Below are 12,188 nucleotides of genomic sequence, written 5' to 3' on the forward strand. Positions count from 1 at the left end.
AGAACTAGGGGTCACCAAATGAAATTAATAGGCAGCAGGTTTAAAACAAATAAAAGGAAGTTCTTCTTCACGCAGCGCACAGTCAACTTGTGGAACTCCTTACCTGAGGAGGTTGTGAAGGCTAGGACTATAACAATGTTTAAAAGGGAACTGGATAAATTCATGGTGGCTAAGTCCATAAATGGCTATTAGCCAGGATGGGTAAGAATGGTGTCCCTAACCTCTGTTCGTCAGAGAATGGAGATGGATGGCAGGAGGAAGATCACTTGATCATTGCCTGTTAGGTTCACTCCCTCTGGGGCACCTGGCATTGGCCACTGTCGGTAGACAGATACTGGGCTAGATGGACCTTTGGTCTGACCGGTGCAGCCGTTCTTATGTTCTTACACTTGGGGAGAATGACTAGCAACCTGGCTACCATGGCAAGAGCTACCTTTGACAACTGATTGCCCCCTTATTACCAGAACATCATTACAGAAAGCAACAAAGAATCCTGTGGCACCTTATAGACTGGGTATTCACTTGCATCTGAAGAAGTGGGTATTCACCCACGAAAGCTCATGCTGCAAAACGTCTGTTAGTCTATAAGGTGCCACAGGATTCTTTGTTGCTTTTACAGATCCAGACTAACACGGCTACCCCTCTGATCATTACAGAAAGGAAGTTTGTAATGAAACAGGGCCAGATGTGGATAGCCGGGATAGCCTCCTGCTGTGCTCATTTGGGTTTGTACTGTAGTACGGTGCAGTGTTTCTTTACAAAGGGCAATTGTTTGCTAGTTTCCTTAGTAAGGACTAGGTGAAAATAAGATGAAAAATTCCAGCTCTTTTCCTTGGAGATTGTTTATCTGCTCCTTGCACGTGGCTCTGCGCGCCGTCAGCCGGGGTGGGCCAGGCTGCGGACGTGACTCAGGCTTGGGCCACATGGCCGCACTTTCCTGACGAGGCATGAAGCAGGCCAAGAGCTTTGCACAGCCTACAGGGAAGTGGGAGGGAGGCGTCTTCAAGCCAGCGTGTCTCGTCCGCTTCTCCCTTGCCGCTTGGGTGGAGGCAGGAGGGGAGCGAAATGTTCCCGGCTGAAAGTTTTTGGGCTCGGCCTTGAGGATTAAGCCTGAGCCTCCGGCACGGCTGCTGGGAGATGGGTTTCTGAATGGCATCCAGCCCGCTCTTCGGGCCACCAGCTGAAAGCACTGAGGCCAAGAGGAAGCAAAATGGGGCCTTTGAGGCTCCCAGCAGGCCTCAGGGAGCAAGGAAGTAGCACAGGCTTACTACTGTCCCTGCATGGGCTTGAACCACCATCCTTTCCGTTAACAAACATACTGACCCACTGCACCACAGATCAGTAAGGCTGTATTGAGCATACAAGTCAGGAATCAGCTCAGAGTATGGTATAGCATATGTGTGCAGTGATCAGGGATAAAAGTGACTTAAAGGACTTGGCAGTACTCCAGAGTCCAGTGGAGGGGATGGTTCCTCAACCGGAGGAGGTGTGGCCTCTATTGGAAGAGGTGGGGCCTTTAAATTCTGGGGCTTTTAAATTAGGATTTAAAGGGCTTGCGGATTTGGCTGAAGCTAGGAGCCAGGCCCTTTAAATCACCCCTGGAGCTAACAGCTGCAGAGGTGGCTGGGAGTCCTGGGGTTTGGGCAGGGGTGAAAGTAATTTATATTTCTTACCCATATAGTCCAATCAAGCAACCCACCTCTCCTACATACTTCATGGATCCCTCCCATTGCATGACATAGATAGAGAAAATAAAACTACTATTACTACTATCAGTACTGTCTGTAATAAAACTTTACTATTGGAATAAGCCTGAAAAAGTGAAAACTCACTGTCCCATTTTTCTCTGTGTCTTCCCTCCTCCTCCAGCGAGGCTGGAGACACTAGGCTCCATGCTTTCTTCCTGTCTGGCACTGAGCAGAGCCCCTGCTGGCGGGGGCAGGGGGAGGAATGCAGAGCTTTGTCTGCAGGAGAGGGAGAGGGAGAGGGAGAGGGAGAGGGGACAGGACAGTACAGTACAGTGAATTTTCCCCTTCCACCTGCTTTTATTAGCTCTGGATTTAAGATGTGCAGCCAAATGCTTGTATTTGTTGTGTATATTAGTATTGGAGAGATTCCCTCATCCCGGGGGCAGAAGAGGACTGCTCCTGCCATGGTCAAACACACTCTCCTCCCTCCCCCAAGCTACTGTGAGTGAAATTAACAAGAATGCCAGAAAGCGCTCCTAACCCCGGGGGCTGAACAGCTCAGGGAACAGCTGAGTTTAAACTATTCTTATGCAGGGGGCAGGCTTCTCCCTCCCTCAGCCAGCCTCCTTTCCTTACCGGCCCTCCGTACCGGCCCGTACCTGCTTACTTTCACCTCTGGCCAGTGATTTCCTTACACCCCCCCCCTGAATTTCCCCCCCCCCCAGTTTTGTGAGCTAGTTACATACCAATTTAGTGACTGTTTGGAAATCTGAATTTAAACTGAAACATTAATACACACTTTAAAAGCTTATACAGTGTTTGATAAAATATGTGTATCTGAAAAAGTATAATAGATTTGAAAAGTATGAACATAGACTAGCTTCCTTGCTTCCTTATACAGCTGTTTTTTATGATGTCAGTGCATTCATTTCGGTGATGTTGGCCAACCTAATAATTTCAAATGATGATTTGTAAGCAAAGTCTAAATGAGTTCTCCCCGACAGCTAGTGATGAGCTGGGGGCTAAGGCTTCAGAGCCAGATTATATTTACATTCACACCTAATCTACCTAGGGATCCAGCAAACAGAGCTGTGTTGTCCAAGTGAGAGATTTTGGCTGGGGTTACATAACATAAGAACATAAGAAAGGCCGTACAAGGTCAGACCAAAGGTCCATCTAGCCCAGTATCTGTCTACCGACAGTGGCCAATGCCAGGTGCCCCTGAGAGAGTGAATCTAACAGGCAATGATCAAGTGATCTCTCTCCTGCCATCCATCTCCATCCTCTGACAGACAGAGGCTAGGGACACCATTCTTACCCATCCTGGCTAATAGCCATTTATGGACTTAGTCACCATGAATTTATCAGTCCCCTTTTAAACATTGTTATAGTCCTAGCCTTCACAACCTCCTCAGGTAAGGAGTTCTACAAGTTGACTGTGCGCTGCGTGAAGAAGAACTTCCTTTTATTTGTTTTAAACCTGCTGCCTATTAATTTCATTTGGTGACCCCTAGTTCTTGTATTATGGGAATAAGTAAATAACTTTTCCTTATCCACTTTCTCAACATCACTCATGATTTTATATACCTCTATCATGTCCCCCCTTAGTCTTCTCTTTTCCAAACTGAAGAGTCCTAGCCTCTTTAATCTTTCCTCATATGGGACCCTCTCTAAACCCCTAATCATTTTAGTTGCTCTTTTCTGAACCTTTTCTAGTGCTAGAATATCTTTTTTTGAGGTGATGAGACCACATCTGTACACAGTATTCGAGGTGTGGGCGTACCATGGATTTATATAAGGGCAATAATATATTCTCAGTCTTATTCTCTATCCCTTTTTAATGATTCCTAACATCCTGTTTGCTTTTTGACCGCATCTTCACACTGCGTGGACATCTTCAGAGAACTATCCACGATAACTCCAAGATCTTTTTCCTGACTCGTTGTAGCTAACTTAGCCCCCATCATGTTGTATGTATAGTTGGGGTTATTTTTTCCAATGTGCATTACTTTACATTTATCCATATTAAATTTCATTTGCCATTTTGTTGCCCAATCACTTAGTTTTGTGAGATCTTTTTGAAGTTCTTCACAATCTGCTTTAGTCTTAACTATCTTGAGTAGTTTAGTATCATCTGCAAACTTTGCCACCTCACTGTTTACCCCTTTCTCCAGATCATTTATGAATAAATTGAATAGGATTGGTCCCAGGACTGACCCTTGGGAACACCACTAGTTACCCCTCTCCATTCTGAGAATTTACCATTAATTCCTACCCTTTGTTCCCTGTCCTTTAACCAGTTCTCAATCCATGAAAGGACCTTTCCTTTTATACCATGACAGCTTAATTTACGTAAGAGCCTTTGGTGAGGGACCTTGTCAAAGGCTTTCTGGAAATCTAAGTACACTATGTCCACCGGATCCCCCTTGTCCACATGTTTGTTGACCCCTTCAAAGAACTCTAATAGATTAGTAAGACACGATTTCCCTTTACAGAAACCATGTTGACTATTGCTCAAGAGTTTATGTTTTTCTATGTGTCTGACAATTTTATTCTTTACTATTGTTTCAACTAATTTGCCCGGTACCGACATTAGACTTACCGGTCTGTAATTGCCGGGATCACCCCTAGAGCCCTTTTTAAATATTGGCGTTACATTAGCTAACTTCCAGTCATCGGGTACCGAAGCCGATTTAAAGGACAGGTTACAAACCTTAGTTAATAGTTCCATAACTTCACATTTGAGTTCTTTCAGAACTCTTGGGTGAATGCCATCTGGTCCCGGTGACTTGTTAATGTTGAAATCACTGAGAGCTGGTGGAACCTCAAGAGACCAAATCGCAGAGGTCACAGTGGTAGGTGACAGCAGAAGGTGACTGTGCAGGGCCATTGGCAACAGAGTGGTGGAGTGAACAGTGGCACAATGAACAGCCGTTGCCAGAGCAAACTTTGCCTTTTGTCCCCACCTGGAAGGTGTACTCACGTGAAAGCACCTCTGAACTCTGAGTCTCCACTGACCAAGGACAACCCCAGTGAGCGGAGTGCAGTGGATGGAAAAGTGATGGGCATGTTAAATAAACATTTGTTTGTTGGACTATATTTTAGTCACTTTGCTCCAGAATGCTAGATTTGTGACTGGGAATGGAAACTTATATAAATATGTTTCCCAGTAGGCCAAGATTTTTAAAATGCAGTATTTGCCAAGGTTGTTATCTCACATTGTTGCTATCTTGGGAGGTCATTATGTTGGGGAGTTTCTGTACTAAACATTTTTATTATAATTAATTTTTACATAAGAATGGTCATACTGGGTCAGACCCATGGTCCATATAGCCCAGTGCCCTGTCTTACAACAGTGGTCAAGGCCAGGTGCCCCAGAGGGAATGAACAGAACAGGGAATCATCAAGTGATCCATCCCCTGTTGCCCATTCCCAGCTTCTGGCAAACAGGCTAGGGACACTCAGAACATGGTGTTGCATCCCTCTCATCCTGGCTAATAGCCACAGATGGACCTGTTCTCCAGGAATTTATCTAGTTCTTTTTAAAATCCTGTTATAGTTTTGGTCTTCACAGCATCCCCTGGCAAAGAGTTCCCTGGGTTGACTTTATATTGTGTGAAGAAATACTTCCTTTTGTTTTTTTAAAATCTGCTGCCTATTAATTTCATTGGGTGACTGCTAGTTCTTGTGTTATGTGAAGGATTAAATAAAATTTCCTTATTCACTTTCTTCGCACCAGTCAAGATTTTATAGACCTCTATCATATCCCCATTAGTCATCTCTTTTCAAGCTGAAAATTCCCAGTCGCTTTAATCTCTCCTCCTGTTTCATACCCCTCATCATTTTAGTTGCCCATCTCTGTACCTTTTCCAATTCCAATATATATATTTTTAGGATGGGTGACCAGATCTGCACACACTATTCAGGGTGAGCACGTACCATAGATTTATATAGAGGCAATATGATATTTTCTGTCTTATTATCTATCCCTTTCATAATGATTCCCAACATTGTTTGCTTTTGTGACTGTTGCTGCACGTGGAGTGGATGTTTTCAGAGAACTATCCACAATGACTCCAAGATCTCTTCCTTGAGTGTTAACAGCTAATTCAGATGCCATCATTTTGTATGTATAGCTGAGATTGCTTTCCAATGTGCATTACTTTGCATTTATCAACATTGAATTTAATTTGCCATTTTGTTGCCCAGCCACCCAGTTTCATGGGATCCCTTTGTAGCTCTTCGCAGTCTGCCTGGGACTTAACTATCTTGAATAGTTTTCTATCATCTGTAAATTTTGCCACCTCACTGTTTACCCATTTTTCCAGATGAATATGTTGAATAGGACCCCTTGAGGGGTCCCAGTACTAAGCCCTCAAGGATACCACTTTTATCTCTCTCCATTCTGAAAACTGATAATTTATTCCTACCCTTTGTTTCCCATCTTTTAACCAGTTACTGATCCATGAGAGGATCTTCCCTCTTACCCCATGATGGCTTACTTTTCAAAAGTCAATTTAAATTAAATACTTTTTTTTAAATTATATATTTTTTTAGAAATCTAGATCTGTTATGTGTTTTGGTGTAACTTGCATTTTCCTTATGTTAAATTTCCATTATCCTAACAAAACATTTACTTTATTCACTTTCTTCACATCAGTCAAGATTTTATAGACTTTTAGCATATCTCCCCTTAGTCGTCTCTTTTCTAAGCTGAAAATTCCCAGTCATTGTGGGGGACTGTATCAAAAGCTTTGCTAAAGTCCAGAAATAGCACATCCACTGCTTTCCCCTCATCCACAGAGCCGGTTATCTCATCATAGAAGGCAATTAGGTTAGTCAGGCATGACTTGCCCTTGGTGAATCCATGCTGACTGTTCCTGATCACTTTCCCCTCCTTTAAGTGGTTCAGATTTGATTCCTTGAGGACCTGTTCCATGATATTTCCAGGGACTGAGGTGAGACTGACTGGCCTGTAGTTCCCTGGATCTTCCTTCTTCCCTTTTTTAAAGATGGGCACTACATTAGCTCTTTTCCAGTCATCCGGGACCTCCCCCAATCGTCATGATTTTTCAAAGATAATGGCCAATGGCTCTGCAATCTCATCGGCCAACTCCTTTATCACTCTCGGATGCAGTGCATCCGGCCCCATGGACTTGTGCTCGTCCAGCTTTTCTAAATAGTCCCGAACTACTTCTTTCTCCACAGAGAGCTGGTCACCTCCTCCCCATACCGTGCTGCAGAGTGCAGCTGTCTGGGAGCTGACCTTGTCTGTGAGGACAGAGGCAAAAAAAGCATTGAGTACACTAGCTTTCTCCACATCCTCTGTCACTAGGTTCCCTCCTTCATTCAGCAAGGGGCCCACACTTTCCTTGACTTTCTTCTTGTTGCTAACATACCTAAAGAAACCCTTCTTGTTACTCCTAACATCTCCGGCTAGCTGCAACTCCAAGTGTGATTTGGCCTTCCTAATTTCACTCCTGCATGCCTGAGCAATACTTTTATACTCCTCCTGGTTATTTGTCCAATCTTCCACTTCTTGTAAGCTGTTTTTGTGTTTAAGACAGGCAAGGATTTCACTGTTAAGCCAAGCTGGTCGCCTGCCATATTTACTTTTCTTCCTACACATCGGGATGGTTTGTTCCTGCAACCTCAATAAGGTTTCTTTAAAATACAGCCAGCTTTCCTCGACTCCTTTCCCCATCATGTTATTCTCCCAGGGACCTTGCCCATCAGTTCCCTGAGGAGTTGAAGTCTGCTTTTCTGAAGTCCAGGGTCTCTGTTCTACTGCTCTCCTTTCTTCCTTGTGTCAGGATCCTGAACTCGACCATCTCATGGTCACTGCCTCCCCTTTCTTAAAAAAGCGAAGGTTTCAGAGTAGCAGCCGTGTTAGTCTGTACTGCAAAAAGAACATAAGCTTTCATGGGCTACATCCGATGAAGTGGACTGTAGCCCGCGGCTTATGCTCAAATAAATTTGTTAGGGCATGGCTACACTTGCAAATTTGCAGCGCTGCAGCAGGGTGTGAAAACACACCCTCTCCAGCACTGCAAATTGCGGCGCTACAAGGCGCCAGTGTGGTCAAAGCCCCAGCGCTGGGAGCGCGGCTCCCAGCGCTGTACGTTATTCCCCACAGGGAGGTGGAGTATGGACAGCGCTGGCAGAGCTCTCTCCCAGCACTGGCGCTTTGACTACACTTAGCGCTTCAAAGCGCTGCCGCGGCAGCGCTTTGAAGTGCAAGTGTAACCATAGCCTTAGTCTCTAAGGTGCCACAAGTGCTCCTGTTCTTTTTTAAAACGCAAACAGAATGTTGGGAATCACTGACTGCCGCTGCACACTGAGAGGATGTTTTCAGAGAACTATCCACAATGACTGCAAGATCTTTCTTGAGTGTTAACAGCTAATTCAGACTCCTTCATTTTGTATGTATAGTTGAGATTGTTTTCCAATGTACATTACTTTGCATTTATCAACATTAAATTTCATCTGCCATTTTGTTGCCCAGTCACCCAGTTTTATGAGATCCCTTTGTAATTCTTCTCAGTCTGCCTGGGACTTACCTATCTTGAATAGTTTTGTATCATCTGCAAATGTTGCCACCTCACTGTTTACCCATTTTCCAGATCATTTATGAATATGTTGAACAGCACTGGTCCAGTACCGACCCCTCAGGGATACCACTATTTATCTCTCTCCATTCTGAAAACTGATAATTTATACCTACCCTTTGTTTCCCATCTTTTAACCAGTTACTGATCCATGAGAGGACTTTCCTCTTTCACCATGATGGCTTACTTTTCAAAAGTCAATTTAAATTAAATCCTTTTTTAAAAAAAATTATATTTTTTTAGAAATCTAGACCTGTTATGTGTTTTGGTGTAACTTGCATTATTCTTATGTTAAATTTGCATAATCCTAACAAAACATTTACTTTATTCATATCTCTTTTATATATCTCATTGGTCCTGACACCCCCCCTGTAAATTCAGACACCCCTAATTTCAATTCCTGGAAACCACTGCCTCTGGCAGTGGTTAGACAAGCAACAGCAAGGCACTGGACTGGTCTGGAGTGAAAGTTCTGTGGGAAGGAACTGAAAAGAGTATTGGGGCTGCGGTGCAGCGCTTGCAGACACTTTCTTTGGCCTGTTTTCCTGGAAGAGTTAGCAGCGAGAGATTGTTAGTCACAGGTCAGTGGGTGGGTTTGTGCAAACTAGGAGTGTATAGGGAACTGTCTTTGAACAGAAGGAAGGAGAGAAACCGGCAAGAGGAAGGAGGCTGAAAGACTTCTCTGGCTTTGAACAGAATTCTGTGTTAATAGTTCTTGCTTTTAGCTGATCTCACTGAGGTCAGTTGGGGCGCATGGACAGACATGGGAGTGACTCAGCCAGGTCATTCCCATCTTCTGCCAAGCAACCAGGAGATGACAATGGCTAGCAGTTGTACTGTACTGTTTGCTACCAGCCTAAGATGTAAAAACTAGATGAATCAAAACAAGAAATTGACCTGTTTTGTTTTGTGAAATCAACAGCCTGCTAAACCCAGGGTTTTGAGTTCAATCCTTGAGAGGGCCATTCTGTGTGACAAAGTTGTTTGTGTTTCTCCTTGATGCAAAGCCACCCCTTTTGTTGATTTTAATTTCCTGTAAGCCATGCCATCAGTCGCCCCTCCCTCCATCAGAGCAATGGCAGACAATTGTTTCACGCCTTTTCTCAGTGCAGAACCAGAATCTGCAAAAGCGAAAACAGGCAAGAAGGTGACAGCAGTGGGGTGACAAGAGTGATGAGGACATAGACATGGTCATAGACTTCTCACAGAGTACAGGCCGGGCAATGTGCCCTGGCAATGTGCACATCATGCTGATGAGCTCTGCATGAGCTCTGCATGGTCAACTGTGCTGATCAGCACGCCACACTGGCCAAACAGGAAATGAAATTAAAAAGTTTGCGACCCTTTTCCTGTCTACCTGGACAGTGCATCTGAGTTGAAAACGCTGTCCAGAGTGGTCACAATGGAGCACTCTGGGATAGCTCCTGGAGGCCAATACCATCGAATTGCGTCCACACTACCCTAAATTTGACCCTGCAAGGCTGATTTCAGTGCTAATCCCCTCGTCGGAGGTGGAGTAAAGAAATCGATTTAAAGAGCCCTTTAAGTTGAAAAAAAGGGCTTTGTCGTGTGCATAGGTCTAGGGTTAAATGGCGGTAACGCTGCTAAATTCGACCTATAGTCATAGTGTAGACAAGGCCTCAGAGGAATTTTATAGCTACTGGCTGGGTGTCCAAAAAAGGGAGCTACCCACCTACCCTTTCATTGATCACACTTGGTAACTACTAAGCAGAAGCACAGAATCTAGATGGATTTGCTGCGTCTCCTGCAGGCCTTCCTAATGGCACAGCAGGGCTGCTCTTGGCTCTGCACAAGGTTGTTTTGTTTAGCAGTGACTGTGAAGGGACTTCCAGCTATTTGGCTGTGGGAACTCTGGTATTAAGTGGACACCCTGTCTTAACTGTGTATGGCTGTATTGCTTGTAGATTTCTATATTCTGTACTGATGTTACCAAATGGAGTATTTTGTAGCGGTCTGCTATAATTTAACTTATACAAACTATGAATATGCTCCCTCAGACTTAACCACCCGCCTTTCACATACTCCCTGCTTCTCACTCTCTGGGCTGGGAACAAGCCACCGGCATGTGCGTCCATTGGATTATTTTTATTTAATTACTTCTCATTGTTAAATTATTTATGTTTTTTAAATTTCATTGCAGTGCATTTTCTTCCTGCCACTGTCACCTGGCAGCTAAGGGATGTGAGATTCTCCTCCATTGCGTTTCTGCCCACGGAAAAAGAAGAGACCCCACACTTCAGTACCTTTGGAAATAAAAGCAACCTGGAAACAAACCAGCTGTCTCCTCAGTGTGCAGTTTGTGTCTCTTTTGGTGCAGTTGATGTGTGTGCAGCATGTGTGGTGGACAGGGGCACTGTGTGCTCACATGGGAATTCACCATCCTTGGTGCAGGATTTGACTTGTTCTGGGAGTGAACATAGCACTTGTGGAGTTTCAGGCACAGGCTGCATGACCCCCTCCATTTATCTTTGGTGCAGATACAGCCCAGGCAGCACTAGTGCAACCTCCTCTCCTGCTGCCCTCCACCATCATCTGCACAGCCCACCAGTCAGGGCAGGAGGGGAATGTTGCTCCATGGATCCTGGTTCTCAGATGGGACTACCCTGGGATGGGGAGGTGTGGTTGCATCCATTAGGTCACCAGACTGAGCCTTCTAATATCCCTTGGTGATTGTTCCCAAGATCCAGGACTTTGTGCTCAAACATCTCCCAGCTTCCTTGTTTAATATAAAGGCCAAGGTTTCCTTGCAATATACAGGAAGAAAGTAGATTTTCACCCCAGATGGGACTTGAACCCACAATCTCTGGCTTCAGAAGCCAATGCCTTATCCATTAGGCCACTGGGGCCCTGATGTACAGCTACTGAAGAGATGGAAATTCCCTCTCATAAATGCACATTCCTCGCATTTGCTTCAACACCAAATAGCCCCTTTATGTGCCTTACAGAAATGTCTGCATCCCCTGGCAGCGAGGCAACTGGGCAGGTTGCTGACACAATTACAACCCAGAATACAAAGTGTACAGTGCTGACTATATATAGTTTTATTACAAATATTTACACTGTAAAATATAAAGTACTATAGTGCAATCTCTTTATCATTAAAGTGCAACTTGCATATGTAGATTTTTTGTTGTTGCATAAGTGCACTCAAAAAGAAAACAATGTAAAACTTTAGAGTCCAGTCAGTCCTATTTCGGGTTCAGCCAATCGCTGAGACAAACAAGTTTGTTTACATTTACTGGAGATAATGCTGCCCGTGTCTTATATACGTCACCTAAAAGTGAGAACAGGCTCTCTCATGGCACTTTTGTAGCCAGCGTTGCAAAGTATTAACGTGCCAGATATGCTAACATCCATATGCCTTCATACTTCAACCACCATTCCAGAGGACATGCTTCCATGCTGATAATGCTCGTTAAAAAAATAACGTGTTAATTTGTGACTGAAGACCTTGATGAAGAACTGTATGTCTCCTGCTCCATGGTTCTATCCGCATTCTGCCATATATTTCATTTTATGGCAGTCTTGGGTGATGACCCAGCACATGTTGTTCACTTTAAGAACACTTTCACTGCAAATTTGACAAAACGCAAAGAAGGTATAACGTGAGATTTCTAGAGACAGCTACAGCGCTCGAGCCAAAGTTTAAGAATCTGAAGAGCCTTCCAAAATCCAAGAGGGACGAGGTGTGAAACGTTGTCAGAAGTCCTCAAAGAGCAACACTCTGATGCAGACACTACAGAACCTGAACCACTAGACAGGAAAATCAATCTTCGGTTGGTGGCATCGTTATCGAGCAGTACCTGTCATCAGCATGGAAGCATGTCCCTGGCCTCTGATTGCTAGCAGCTCGGAGGAGAACAGGGCTGGA

General features: G+C 44.3%; 1 non-coding gene across 1 annotated transcript; it reads right to left on the bottom strand.

Moving 5' to 3' along the window:
• Positions 1-11,090: 11,090 nt before the first annotated feature.
• Positions 11,091-11,163, bottom strand: TRNAQ-CUG. Its single transcript has one exon. It is a non-coding gene; the product is annotated as a tRNA-Gln (tRNA).
• Positions 11,164-12,188: the final 1,025 nt, after the last annotated feature.

This window comes from Mauremys reevesii, linkage group 17, assembly GCF_016161935.1.
Source record: "Mauremys reevesii isolate NIE-2019 linkage group 17, ASM1616193v1, whole genome shotgun sequence".
Classification (NCBI taxonomy): Eukaryota; Metazoa; Chordata; order Testudines; family Geoemydidae; genus Mauremys; species Mauremys reevesii.